Here is a 15,597-nt window from a genome sequence, read left to right as displayed (position 1 = left end):
TGAAGTTAGCTGATGTCTTTCGTGTTATTTTTATTTTATTTTAGTCACTGTTTACATTTATTTGTAATTTGTAGATGTTTTTAGACAAATATTCTGTTTGGTTTTGTTTTTGATTGTTAATTGTGCAGCGAAATTGTGATAGTAAATTAAATATAAAGTTGTTTATCGCCTACAGAACTGAATTATCCCATAGTAATTATCAGTTTGTGTCAATTTGTTTAAAAAAGAAAAAACACCTTTCCTTGTGTTTGACCGACTTGTAGCAAGGGCTTTCTTGTGAATCCTGTAAATTGCGGGAATAGGACAGACAGGGATAAAATCCTCACTTTTTACTGTTCCCAAGGCTATACATTTCCCACATGCAATACATTTAAATGAATTTTATCCAAACAAAGGCAGGAACATTGGATAAAAGCAATAAGGAGAACAGACCTCAAATTAAAATATGAGAGTATACAGTAAACATTTTATAAGTGGTAAGTTTAAAGTAATTCAACTAAGTAATAAGTTTTTGAAATGTCTACAATAATAATATACATGTACTTACCAATTCGGTTCTAGTTTAGAACAAGGGTTATGTAAAGAAAATCATGCTTGATCATGTAAGATATAGTGTATTACAATATGGTTAAATGCAAAGCTTAATAATGCCTTAATGCATATAGCCTGCCTAAACTGTCCTTAAATCTTCTTTAGACTTTACAAATCTAACAATATCTGCGCTCTGCATTAGTTGATTCAGCTTGTGGTTCATTTTAATTCTCCATGAACCATCTCTACAATGTGTTGGTCCAAATATGTTCCTTAGTATTTTACGCTCAAATATTTTTAGTCGAATTTCATTAGTGGTTGAGATGGTCCACATTTCACATCCATATGTGACCACTGGTGTAATTACTGTTTTGTAGATTCTAAGCTTATACTCACGATTCAGTAACAGTAACTTACTTTTCATTAAGTCTTTGTATGCATAAAAACACTTCTTATTACCGATAAGAATCCGTTGTTATATTTCTTGACAGGTGTTGTTGTCATTTTTTATTATTAAGTCTAGGTAGGGAAAAGTGTTTCTTGACAGGTGTTGTTGTCATTTTTTATTATTAAGTCTAGGTAGGGAAAAGTGGAGGCATATTCGTAGGTATGGTTGTCTACCTTCAGATTCTCATGTGGATTCGACTTTGTGCACTCCATATAGGTATTTTTTTTACTTTCATTAATATATAGACCAAACATAGCAACTTCCTGTTTCAGCTCTATAGCTTTTTCGCTTAATACATTTTTGTTGTGGCTTATTATGGCAATTGTCCTTAAATAATGTTAAAATACTCATGTGATATTTTGTCATATTTGTATGATTTTTTTATGGTATACAATTTAGAGTTTTTATTTATGTATTTGTTGTTTTTAGGAATAAACACCAGCTATTTTAAATGTAGGAAAAGGAGAAACTGCTGGAACCTAACTTTACACAAATGTTTTTGACTATTGAAGATTTGGATAAACAACAGAAGTTACTTTGGGCTATAGCTATGTGCAGATTTATTTCATTGTGGATTACTATGTTTATTCTTTTTAACTATACTTCCTACGTTGTTTGTGAGATTAATATTATTATTTAATTGATTATATTAATATTTTGTAATAATAATCAATGCTTTGGTTTAACAAATAGACAACTTAAAATAGAAAAATGCTTTATTGTCATGGAAAATTGTACAATTTATACACAAAACTTACAAAGAGTCATAAAAAACAATAATAAACTAAAACAATAACAAAAAAATGTTAGGATATAAAGAGACTAACACTCATAATCGTATTGAAGGTTTTTATATCCTCTTTAAATCCTAACATTTACACAATGTGCTCATACCAGCAACAAGTTTTTATACTTGTGTATTATGAGTCCTATTTGAGAGTACCAGTGGTAATGCAATAGGTCTGTAATTGCAGGCATTAGATTTTTCACCACCCTTATGAAGAGGAATAATGATGGCTGTCTTTAGGCAGCTCTAGAAATTTACCTTTCTTAAGGGGCTATCCTAGTGTAAAAGTATGAAATTCATATACTTTTTTGGGAATTTCTAAAATAAAAAATACTGTACCAATTATTTTGAAAATTTGCATGAACATTTGTTATAAAAAGAAGTACATGTGAAACAATTTTCATAAAAAAATATTGAAAATTAAACGATTTATTCGCCATCTACTGGCACAGTGAAAATAAAAACATAGCTCCACTGCTGCAGTGATTGGGACTAAAAGAGATCCTGAAACATAAAATATCAAAGTTATTATTGAAATATAGGTTATTTTCTATACCATCAAATAGGGATTTTTTAATCGGATAAAAAATGTCAATTTGGCGGTTTTTGAAACTGAAAATGTTCTAGCTAATTTAAAAAAAATTTCAACACTGTCATTTTTCCAAAAATCCTAATTGATGGTATAGGACATAGGAAATAACTTATATTTCAATAATCACTTTGCAATTTTATAATTCAGGATCTCTATTAGTCCCAATCACTGCAGCAGTGGAGCCATGTTTTTTATTTTCACTGTGCCAGTAGATAGGGCATAAATCGTTAAATTTTCATTATTTTTTTTTATGAAAATTGTTTTACTTGTACTTCTTTTTATAATAAATGGTCATGCAAATTTTCAAAACAATTGGTACAGTACTTTTTATTTTAGATATTCCCAAAAAAAGTATGTGAATTTCGTTCTTTTACACTAGGATAGCCCCTTAAAAGAGTCGTTAGTGGGATGAGGACTCCCAACACATTTTCTGGGAGATTTTTATGACAATTTTTATGGATAGTCCATCAGTACTACAGGAAGATTTGCTTTTGATACTATTGATTGTTTGGATCAGTTCAGATTAATCAACTAGTCTTATAAATAATGAATTTGAGACCTTTCTTGAATTAGGGAGATAGGAAATCGGATCTTAACAAAATTGATCTCTTGTGACAAAATAGTTGATGTTATAATTTTACTCACATTAATAAAGTATTCATGGTCTGGAAGGGAAAATGTTTGAGCTGTGTGAGTTTGATTTCGAAGATTGTTTATTATGGACCAAATTTCTTTTGCAACACTTTTAAAGCTTCTCAGATGATTTTGATAGTATAATTTTTTAGCTGATTCTTTAAGTTTTAAATAGGTTGCCCTGTACTTAGTGATATATTCAGTAACAGAGACGTTGGTAGTAAATTTCTTGATGTACAGGGTTATTCACTATATTTTGACCCCCCCCCCCCCATATATATTTTTGACATACAGTAGAACCCCGCAAATCCAAACTAACGGAAAGTGAAATTTTTTTTAAAAATTTAAGACAAAAACTTAAATACATGTTTATTATATAGAGTATAACCAGAAAATTGAACAATATTGGATTAGTAGGACTTTGACATTTAAAATTTCTTAAAAATAAATACGTAGGTACTTTATATGTAATGATTATAAAGGTTGTGTGTGTGTGTGTGTTTGTGTGTGTGTTTGTGTGTGTGTGTGTGTGTGTGTGTGTGTGTGTGTGTGTGTGTGTGTGTGTGTGTGTGTGTGTGTGTGTGTGTGTGTGTGTGTGTGTGTTTGTGTGTTTGTGTGTGTGTGTGTGTGTGTGTGTGTGTGTTTGTGTTTGTGTTTGTGTTTGTGTTTGTGTGTGTGTGTGTGTGTGTGTGTGTGTGTGTGTGTGTGTGTGGGAGCGCGCGCGCGCCAAAGAGATGGCATTAGACAAAGAGTCTTTTTGCCACAGAATTTTGTTATAGATATGTTTAAATTTTTATCTTAGAATCATTTATAAACTTGATTAAGATATTAAATATAGATTTGTCAGAATAAGATAAAACATTGCTGATGCTAATTGGAAGGCTAATGTTAAGGTTAATTAAACCTAAATATAAGTTTTGAGTCTGATCCCTATGATTAAGACAATCAAAGAATACATGTTCAGATCCCCGATGGACTCATGGTTACAGGAACAGAAGGGAGTTTCATAGATTCCAATCCTATGTAGATGCTCTGGAAAAAGTCCATGGGTAAGTTTTAGCCGGGTTATTAATGAGGAATGTACTTTGTTATAATTGTAGTTAAAATGAGGTATACATTTGGGTAATAATGGGTGAATAGAAAAGTAATGATTTCTTGATGTCTGCTGAACATCTCTTATAAAGGTTAAACCGTTGACTGATAAATATACTGGAAGATACGAAACTAAATGAGCGTTTATGTACGACACCAGTGGTTTTAGAAATAGATGGCGTTAGCAGCTTTCTAGGTGCGAGATTGAATTTACCTGAGACAACGATGAGACGTATTCAGGTAGCTTTGGTTATCGGAATTTGGGGTCGGTCGGGTCGATCGGATTAAAATAAAAATTATTTAATTCTTTTGATGCATTTAAATTTGAGTTCTCATTCAACGATAACAATGGCAATCTTTAAAATAATTATTGGAGTGTACCTATGTATTACTTTCTAAACTCGTTTTTAAATTAGCAAGAATAATTTTGTAGTTGTAATTTGTCTTCTAATTTGAATTCTTGAAACAAATCATTAAATATTCTAAAGTTTATTTAATAATTTTATATAATATATATGTATAATAATATAATTTATTTAATAAAAAATTTATTTAACGAGAAAAATACTCACTCGGTGATTTTAGATATTGTACATTTCTTATTTGCCTCATAATCTCGATAAAAAAATAGGTAGTTATTTTCGTTAATTACAGTCTCTTCTGATAATTGTATATTTTGTTTGGAGATATTGCAAACGTATTTACTTAAATGAAATTGACTTAGTAACCCGCTCGGCCACTTTAAACTCTTCGAGAGAAAAATGGTAAGGACTCATGAATGGTTGCAATCGCGATTTCCAACAATTTCTTCCAAGTTTTTTCGTGCCGTTGATATTTTCCGAGTTAGGGGGAAAATAGTGACTAAGTATAATTATTGAATTATTTATTATTAACTTTACTTCTTAAAGGCGCCGTGTATTTCTGCGTAGACGTCCACCGTGCATTGTATTGTCAGGTGAGATATTAGATAGTCACGATTACATTATTCTATTAAGAGTAATTTCATTAATATCATTTGGCGAATATTAACCAGCCATGACATCTTTTTCTAGACCTCTCTTACCCTCTATATTTCCTTCGAGTTCCAGTTGCCGACAAGTATATCGTTCTCCTCGCAATATGTCCCTAAATATGTCCATGATATTTTAAGCATTCGGTGCAGGCACCTCATTTCAAAGACTTCAAGTTTGTTAGTGGAGCTGGCCTTTATTATCCATGCTTTCATTACATACAAGAGAACAAGCCAAACGTAACACTTTAGCGTATTGTACAGTAGAAAAAATGAAAGAATACCCATGAACGAACATAAAAAACACGCTGTATTTTCCTGTCACCGTGTCACACAAAAAATTGGCCAGCACAGGTACATGTAATAATTATTATTACATGTACTTGCGCTGGGCAATTTTCTTTGCGACATGATGACAGGAAAATACAGCGTGTTTTATATGTTCGTTCATGGGTATTCTTTCATTTTTCCGACTGTATCTCAGGTTGAAACCCAAATTTCAGTAAACAGTCATAAGAGTTTGGACGTCGACATCCCATTGTTTATGAGAGATATTTTTCATTAAGTTGAGCGGAGTGAGTGTATATTGTCTTACCAATATAGACGATTATCCAGTTTTATTCCCAAGAATTTAATCAATTATGAATAATTTATTGTAAACTCTTTAGGAACTACTTATTAACTTTTGCTCTCAGAACGAATTTCGAATAAACAATACGTTCTTCAGACACAAAGATCAAGAAAAATATACATTCAAAAATACAAGAGCACACAGATCCGATATTGATTATATATTGACAAACAGAAACATCCATCATTCTCAAGTACTAGACATAAGATGTTTAAGTGCAGCTAATATCGGAAGTGATCACAACCTAGTACTTGGAAAAATCAGAATACATCTACAAAAAAACAGGAAAAAAACCATATTGAATGTGAGACAAGAATAAAGGTAAAACAGCTACAAGACTTGTCAACACGGGATTTATACCAGAGAAGACTGCAAAAAGTACTGAACGAAAACTACATAACACCAGATGAAGACATAGAAGAAATTTGGAGGAAGATTAGAGATAATATCAAAATGGCAGCAACGGACGCATTTGGAGATCGTAAGATAAGTAAACATATACGAAAGAAAAGGAGAACACCCCATGGATCTGTGAAGAAATAAAAATAAAATGCCAAAAAAAAAAGAAAATCTAGCTAGAATACAAATTCAAAAGAACGAGACAAACATATGTGAAGAATATAAAAGAGTTTAAATTGAGTTAAACTCAATAGTAAGAAGGAAGAAAACAGAACATTGGTAAGCATTTTCAAAAGAGATGGAGCACGACTTATACGGGATGCAAAAGGAAATGTGGAAAATGATAAGAGGTCAAACAGCAGAGATGAAGGAATTGATAGTAGAAGTAAAACATATTGATACAAATACATGGACAACTTACCTAGAAAACCTGTATCAAACAGCTAATCATGAAGAACTGGAAAACCAGGATTAGAATCGGATGAGCAAACAGAAATTAAAGAGGAAGATAACGAACGCCTTAAAACAGATGAAAAATCGAAAAGCACCAGGGAAAGATGGAGTAGCTAATGAACTTTTAAAATACGGAGGAGAGAGACTTCACAAAGAACTGAATATCCTGATAAGTAAAATAATAAATACAGGAAGAATTCCAGAAGAATGGAGTACCACTTAGATGATAGCGTTCTTTAAGAAAAGTGATAGGGCAGACCCCAGTAATTATAGAGGGATTAATTTACGGAGCACTATACTGAAACTCCCAACAAAAATACTGATGAAGAAAATAATGGCGTGCATAAATATATCGGTTGAACAACAAGGATTTAGAAGGGGAAGATCATAACGATGCAGTTTTTGTGATAAAACAAATAGCGGAGAAATCATTAGAGTATGACAAGCGAGGGTTTTTCTGTTTTATATACCTAGAGAAAGCGTTTGATAGAATACAATTAAAAGACGTGATACACCTACTATATGACAAAAATTTACCACTGGATATTATAAAACTGATAGAAAACCTTTATGTACGAAATAAAATAGAAATGAAGTCAATGGAATAATAACAGAACCCATATAGAAGCAAACACAGGAATCAAGCAAGGAGATTCACTAAGCCCTCTACTGTTAAACATAACGCTGGATGCAATGATAAAACAAGTGAAGAAAAAAGAGGGTAAAAAATGGGCGATAAAGAGATAAAAATACTCTGTTACGCTGATGACACCGTGTTAGTAGCAGAGTGCGAAGACGACCTACAAAGATTACTGCACGAATTCAACATTAGCGCAAAAGAAATGAATATGGAAATATCAGCCCAAAAACAAAAAGCTTAGTAATATCCAAAGAACCAATAAGATGCCAATTGGACTTAGACAATAAAAGTAAATACCTGGGAATTAATCTATCAGCCGACAATAATATCGAAGAAGAGGTTAAAGACTAATAATTAAAGCCAGTAGAACGGCCGGATGCCTAAACGACACAATTTGGAAAAACAAATACCTTAGAGTGGAATCAAAGGACCGAATATATAAGTCATTTGACTGAAGTTATTAGACCAGTTATGACTTACACTGCCGAAACAAGACCAGATGCAAGCAAAATACAAAGATGTCTGGATACCAACAAAATGAAGATTTTAAGAAGGATTGCTGGAAAAGGACTACGGGACAGGGTAAGAAGTGAGGAAATCAGATGCATATGTGGAGTAGACAATATAAATACCTGGGTAAAGAATAGAAAAGATGAGTGGAATCAACACATAAGCAGGATGTCTGAATCAAGGATAATAAGAATAGCCAGGGACAAGTCACCGTTAGGCCGAAGAAGTATAGGATGCCCAAGGAAAAGATGGAATGACAATTTAGGGACAGAATGAAAGGCACCGTTGAAGAAAAACAGGCAGTACTGCCTATATAAAAGAAAAAGTAGAAGAAGAAATTCTTGAGGTAGATTTTTGGTAGTATAATGTGCTTCTTTGGAGTTTTACTGAAGATTATTGTTTTCGTTTTAGTGGGAGAAAATTCTAGGCCAGTAGTGTTTGACCAATTCTCTAATTTCTAAATGACTAGTGGGTTAAGTGATTTAGCGATGTCATTGATTGCAATAAGGAAAAGTGCAATGAGTAGACCATTGAGGAATGTCGTTTAATTGGATTTTTGAGTCTAAAAGGACGTTATCTATTCGAATAAGTTTCGTCTATATAGGAAATTACTAATAAATTTTATGTTTCCTGGAATTGACTAACTTAATAGCATTCTTATATCTAATCCCCAAATGGCACGCGTTATACAATATAATAAAAGATAGCCATAAGCCAAACATAATTTATCACATCCAAATTACCCATGAATTACAGATTCAATATCCACTAGGTTGTCTAATGTAGATGTGGACTTTCTAAATCCACTTTGTATAAGACTAGGTAGCTATAAGATCAATAAGTCTAATACTATCTAGTATCTATCAAGTGGATAAACTGATTAATTGTAGCAAGTTTTATTCCATTCAGTTTTTTGACTAAGCTAATACTTTTCGAGTTATTTGAGAGTGAATATGTTCGTTTTTTAACAAAAAGTACACGTTTTTAGACGGTTTTACGCAAATAACACAACTAGTAAGTATTTTATCGAAAAAGGTATTCAATAAAAATATACTTTATAAAAAATTAAAAAAAAATGTCTGTATAAAATCTTTATACTCAGTAGAAGCAGAGTTGTAGCTAAAAAAGTAAGTTCTTTTTCGTCAAATTCCAAATCGAATATTTCAACGTGAAATAACCAAAAAATAAAGCACATTTCTTTAAAAAAGCTTTGTTTTTGTTTTTAAAAAAGTTTCTAGCATTAAAGTAAGCACGTTACCCTGAAAATAAAGTTGGTCCTTTTTTGTAAAAGATAGTTTTAAAAAAGCGTGAAAATCACCCTCTAAAAGGGAACTTGGATAACATTTTTATTTCGAAAGAGATGCTATAAATTTGCTAACTCATCGCAACTTTTTTAAAGTGTTTAAAAAGCTTTGTTTTTGTTTTTAAAAATGTTTCTAGCATAAAGTAAGCACGTTACGCTGAAAATAAAGTTGGTCCTTTTTTGTAAAAATAGTTTTAAAAAAGCGTGAAAATCACCCTCTAAAAGGGAACTTGCATAAAATTTTTATTTCGAAAGAGATGCTATAAATTTGCTATAAATCACAACAGCACACGATTTAAAAAGAAAAAAAGTAGTTTGTGTTTTTCGTTTGGCCCCTCAAGACGAATAAAATCAAATTATTTTTACCGCTTCACAAGTGACTTTACTTATGTATTGTTTATAATACACACGATCTGTAAATTTCATCGTAAGTTTAGTTTTACAGTATTTTTTTTATTTTGAAAAAAATGCCTTTTTTTTAAATAACTTGTGATACGAAATATCCCAAAGTTTAAAGGTTTTGGTTTTCTGAATATTTTGTTTTTCTGTAATACAAAAATTGGTTAAGATATGGCTGTTCCGAATTTGCATATACTCGTGATTAGTGACTCATTGAAGCCCTTTTAACTACAGCCTTTCAAAAATAAGCACTATGAACCGATGAAACTTACAGATCCTCTATAATAAGCATACATACGTAAAGTAACTTATGAAGCGCTACTGATTAATTTCATTTGAGATGCTAATTAGGAGGTGATTTTTAGATATTTTTTACAAAAAAAAAGGATCAACTTTATTTTGTGCGCAAAAGCTTATTTTGTGCGCAAGCTTATTTTAAACTTTTTAAAAAAGTTATGATGAGTTTTCCCCGAAAAGTTCTTAATTTTTTGGTTATTTCATGTAGAAATATTCAATTTTGAATTTGACAAATAATAAGAACCTACTTTTCATTAGCTATTACTCTGCTTTTACTGGGTCTACGACTTCATAATATGTCATATTTATATAAAACATTTTTTTCACTTTTTGATAAGCTGTATTTTTGCTATGAATGTTTTTTTGGTGAAATACTTCCTTTTTTAGTTATTTGCGAAAATCCGTCTAAAAACGTACTATTTTTTGAGAAATGAATATATTCACTCGCAAATAACTCGAAAAGTATTTACTTGTGAGGTCAAGAGTAGTGAAAAAAACTCTATAGTCAATTTATATTTTCAACATTTTTGCAGAAACAAAAACAAAAAAAAATTAATACAGATTAATATGATAGTGACTGCTGCGTTAAAATTTTGAATACGGGCCACGTGAAATAACCGCGTGTTCTTGGCTAGTTCCTTGAGTAGGGAGAATTTTACACTTCCCTCTAAGGCTAGTTCCAACAAATTTAAGCTAGGCGCGCCACTATACGGGCAGGTTTTAAAGGCAACAAAATAATGCATAGGGTTTCGTATCTTTCCGTATTTATCAATCAACGGTTAAACATAAATTTACTTCGGTTTTCTCATAGTCAGGTTACACGTTTTGCAGGAGAGCTTTGAATTACTAGTTAGGCTGACTTTCAGATAATCCGAACTTTTCAGAATCCGAACAGGCTGTCCCCCCAATTGGTTCGGATTTTCGGGGTTCTACTGTATACAACATACTAGTGATGTCATCCATCTGGGCGTGATGACGTAATCGACTATTTTTTTAAATGAGAATAGCGATCGTGTGCTAGCTCATTCTTCTTTTTGTGTCAATTAATTTAATTTAAAAAAATTCTTTGGACACTCTGTATAATTAATCATGTTAATGTTTATATTACTGAATATGGAATTGAATAACCTTTTAAATGAGCTAGCACTCGACCCCTATTCCCATTTAAAAAAATAGTAGATTACATCATCACATCCAAATGGATGACGTCACTAGTACGATATACAGGGTGTTTGGTAAAGAATGGGCGATAGCTTAACCTTAGATTCCTGGGGTTAAAATAGTTTGATTTAAGCTAACTTACCTTAGTACGAAAGTTGATAATAACCGAGATACAGGGTGTCAAAGTTAAACTTTTATTTTATTTATTCTTGAATATTTCCTAACAGGCATGGGATAATAACACTAAATTTGGTAAGCGGGGGTTTTTTGGGACGAGAAAGCTAAATTCGCCACCAAAAATGATATATTTTCCAAACGGAGCTATATACATCTTTCAGCACTCATTTAATACGTTCAATTTTTTGAATCAAAATTTTTATTATGTTAATATTTTTATTTAAAAAAGTATACTACATTCATCTCGCTAAATTTAACTGTGTTTGAGATAAACGCATTTTAAGTCTGTGATACATCATTTTTTTCAAAAACGAAAATCATAAACGTCAGATGGTAGTTGATTTAAAAAACGCGTATCATCAAATACCAATTCATGAATTTGACAAACCATTTACAGCTTTTGAGGAAAGTGGATGCCTTTACCAATTTTGTTGTATTCCTCTTGGGGTGACCAATGGAGTATCATATTTTCAGAGAGCCATTGATTCTATCAATAAAAAAGAAAATCTACAAGGGGTTTACGCTTATTTAGATGACGTAACAGTTAGTGGTGAGGATCAAGATAGCTATGATTTGAATTTACAGAAGTTTTTAAATGCCGTTAAAAAATATGGGTTAACTTTAAATCAAAATAAATGTCACTACAATCAAAAGTTATAAATATGTTGGGATATACAATATTGCACTTCTATGGACAGTAATTAATGAAAAATAAATTCTCATTGTTGAAACAGATACATGAATGAATTTGCTATTGCTATCATGCTGAGTCAATCTGGAAGACCCGTTACTTTTTTCTCACGTATCCTCACAGATTCTGAACAAAAAAAATTTATGAATTTTCAAGATTTCCATGCTAAGATACTTCCAGTCAGACAGGGGGACTAGCTCTACTTATCAAGAATTTATTAATTACCTACACTCTAAAGGAATATCTTCAAGTAGAACAACACCATATAATTCTGAAGAAAATGGTTAAGTTAAAAGATACAATGGAGTTATATGGAAAGCAGTGAATCTAGCATTGAAAACCAGTAATTTAGACATCACTAAATGGAAAAATGTTCTATATACCTAGGGTTACCATAATTTATTAAAGCCAAATCCGGACAGGGGTAGTCCAAGGAAAAAAACATATCCTTGCCCTTGCCTTTTGACACCCCCAAAGTTAGTGCTGGTATTATCAGCACAAACGCAAATTACTTTTGAATCAATAAAGTACTTTTTAATACATTTTAAAACATGTTCTACTAAAAGATAGATGTTTCACCCGGAAGTTCATCAAAAAATAAAAGTTTCACGTTGACACCTTCATTTTGCTTAAAATAACGAACACATACCGGAGTCAGTTTGATTTCGTTTCTGTTTGAACTATAACCGTAATAAAATTTGCATCTTTGAGTTTTTCGAGTAATTTGTTAAATATGTTTTTTTTAATATTTTTTTTAGTAAAGAAAAAAATCCGGACATTTCTCATATCCGGACATGTCTTTCAAATCCGGACGTATGGTAACCCTATATATACCAGATGCTCTGCACTCTATATGAAGTTTACTGTCTACAGCAACCAATTGTACACATCATGAACATGTGTTTACTTATCAATGAAGATCAACTAGCAGAAATTCTATTTCTTCATGAAAGATTCAGACACAGTATTACTAAGAAAATTTGTATGAATGAGTAAGTTTGATCCTTTAGTTGAAGAGGATTATCTTTTAGAAGCCAATGCAGATTATGCCTTAATACAGTATCTAAACGGAAAGAAAAGTACAGTTGCAACGAAGTACTCAGCTCCTAGAAGTGACCTAAAATTATTGAATCACAATAGTGATTAAGATGAAAGTCCAAATAATACACTAAAGAATTCCACTACCAAATCAATATCAGATGAGACAGAAAATTTACCTGTTTAAGAACCGAATCAAGTCCCTGATGATAATCATGAACCAATATTAGAAAATTCTGATTTTCAATCTAGCCGTAAATAAGCTAGAACTAAAAATAAACTAAGATATTTCCAATTTCCAGCATTTTGTTCAAAAATAGAAATAGGGCTGGATTAAATTATTTGCATTTGGGTTATGTTGTCTTGTCACTTGTCATAATAAATAAAAATAAAGAAGAAGGTAATTCTCCTTATTTCACTTGCCGTCCCGTACCCCCACTTAGTTTCATGTTATGTTTCTCGATACATTGTGCTAGAAAGAGATACCGCAAACCAGTCCAAGAGATCTTGTCGTCAGTGGTGGCGGAGTGAAGGCTCACTCTATGTTAATATATACCTCTATGCTTCAACTTCAAAATCAAAAGATTGACACACAGGTGACAAGTGACAAATTGACAAATGCCAATAAAAATACTTCTTCTTCTTCCTCTTTTTGTTGGCGTACATACTTTTACATCCGCCGGTACATTGCCACAGTATTCCTGTGGTATTGCATGTAAATTATACATCATTAATTGCAGCTCTTGTTGCTCTAAAGGCTGTATGATGCATTTTCTTGTATCATTTTTAATATCGTTTCTGATATGTCAAAAAAATGCATAGTGTCATACCACCGAACAACCCGAAGCACCGAACAACCCGAAGGCACAGTCGACTCGGCGGGAAGAGTTCGCGCATCTGGTTTGCGCACGGCCGGCGGCCATTTTTTCGGTCCACAGGTCCGCTGCTGACACGATCAATTTGTGATTGTTGTTGTCAGATCACGCTTGTTTCGGGGTTACTTTGATTTTGTGTTGTTCTGTTCGGTGATTTTGTTTTTGTGCATTGTGCAATAATAATTAAGGATATGGACAAAAAGAAAGGAAGTTCGAATTCAATCTGTGCAGCGATCAACTGTAAAAACACGGTATCAAATTGCAGCTATAGTTTTTTCCGTTTTCCAAAAGACGAATCAAGGTAAGCATTTTTAAATTCACAATGTTTTTGTAAATGTGTATGTACTTAAATGGGTAGGTACTTGAAAATTTGGTGTTAACTATGAAACTTTACCTAATCAACTATTTTCAATGGGAAATAAGCCACAATTTTACCAAGAAAATGATTTTATTAACGTTTAGACGCCCAAGTCGGGTGTCGTTGTCAAAATACAAAATAATTCTTGTATTCAATCATTGAAAATTCAGAACAAAACTTTACCTATATGATGTATATATAAAATATTGTTGAAAACGTACTTATACATACCTTGTTATTGTAGAGCTTGGAACTCCTATTTTTTTTACAAAAATGTTGAATACCCAGTAAAAATAAGCAACGGCAAATCTAGGGGATTTTTGTTATTGTATGATGTAGTTGGAAACAATGTTATATAAGTGTCAGATGTCAACTGTAAGCAAAAATAAGTGTCAAGGAAAAATAAATGTTGATTTTGATGTTTAAGTTATTTGTAGAATTATTGAGTTTTCTTTTAAAATAAAACTGACTAGAAGTACTTCGGTGTTTAATTAACATCCACGCAATTCTGCAAAACATCAGGTTATGGGCCCAGATCACTTGTTTCGTGAGTATTTCGCCAGTAAAAAAGTCAGTGTTGAAGAGCCTGTGTCGGTAGTTTGCCGCGGCCAACGAAAATAAAAAAAGAAAAGCTGAAAAAAAGGTGAAAAAAAGAAGCTCGAGTATATATACATAAAAAAAGAAAAACATAAATCCGAAAAATGGAAAATTCATCGGCTGCGTTGAAACTTAGTGGTGGTGACAACTGGGTAGCCTGGAAATTTCAAACAAGGGTAGTGCTAAAAAGCCGTGGTTATTATGACATAGTAATAGGAAAGTCTGTGAGACCGAGCACTACTGGAGATGACCAAAAGAAATGGGATGCTGGTGATTCAAAAGCACAAGAATTTATAGTAACCAGAATAGAACAAGGCCCTATGACACACATTTTATCCTGTGAGACCTCGAAAGATATGTGGACAAAGTTGAAGTCTGTCTACGACAAAGAGTCAGAGGTGAGCATTCATTTAATGCAACAAAAGTTTTTTCTCTTGGAGTTTTCATCAGGTAAAAATGTTGCCTCATTCATATCACAGCTTGAAGAGATAAAAAATAAGCTAAAGCAAGCTGGTGAAGAGCTGTCCGATAAAATGATCATGACAAAAATACTTATGGCATTGCCAGAGGAATATAAGCATTTTCGATCCGCATGGGAATCCGTACCATCTGATAAACAAACCCTAGATGAACTTACATCAAGACTACTTATCGAAGAAGAAAGAAGTAAGTCAGCACAGGGCAGCACAGCATTGGCGATGAAAAGTGATACAAGCAGAGAATTTAAAGGGCAAAAGAAAACCAGATTAAAGTGCCATTTTTGTGGCAGAGGTGGCCATATTGCGAAAAATTGTTTTTTCAAGAAGAAAGAGAGAGATAATAATAGCCAGAAAGACATAAAAGTATGCAGTCAATGTAAAAGACGAGGACACAACTTACAAGAGTGTTGGTTTAATAAAAATAAAAATGAAAAACAACAGACAAGCAGAGAAGAAAATAAAATTGACAGTAATGCATTCATGGTATATACTGGGAG

At 32.3% G+C, this 15,597-nt stretch overlaps 2 long non-coding RNA genes across 2 annotated transcripts; one reads left to right on the top strand and one right to left on the bottom strand.

Moving 5' to 3' along the window:
• The first annotated feature begins 54 nt into the window (after positions 1-54).
• LOC126882092 (uncharacterized) lies at positions 55-1,691 on the top strand. The gene is made up of 2 exons (XR_007697130.1): positions 55-476; positions 1,409-1,691. It is a non-coding gene; the product is annotated as an uncharacterized LOC126882092 (long non-coding RNA).
• On the bottom strand, positions 1,678-13,599 carry LOC126882093 (uncharacterized). Its single transcript, XR_007697131.1, has 2 exons — positions 12,971-13,599; positions 1,678-11,549 (listed from the first exon to the last, which is right to left on the bottom strand). It is a non-coding gene; the product is annotated as an uncharacterized LOC126882093 (long non-coding RNA).
• Between the last annotated feature and the right edge of the window lie 1,998 nt (positions 13,600-15,597).

The sequence above is a fragment of the Diabrotica virgifera genome, chromosome 3 (genome assembly GCF_917563875.1).
Source record: "Diabrotica virgifera virgifera chromosome 3, PGI_DIABVI_V3a".
In the NCBI taxonomy this organism is placed as follows: Eukaryota; Metazoa; Arthropoda; class Insecta; order Coleoptera; family Chrysomelidae; genus Diabrotica; species Diabrotica virgifera.
Note: the sequence above shows the minus strand (reverse complement) of the source record. Positions and strands in the feature narration are given on the sequence as shown.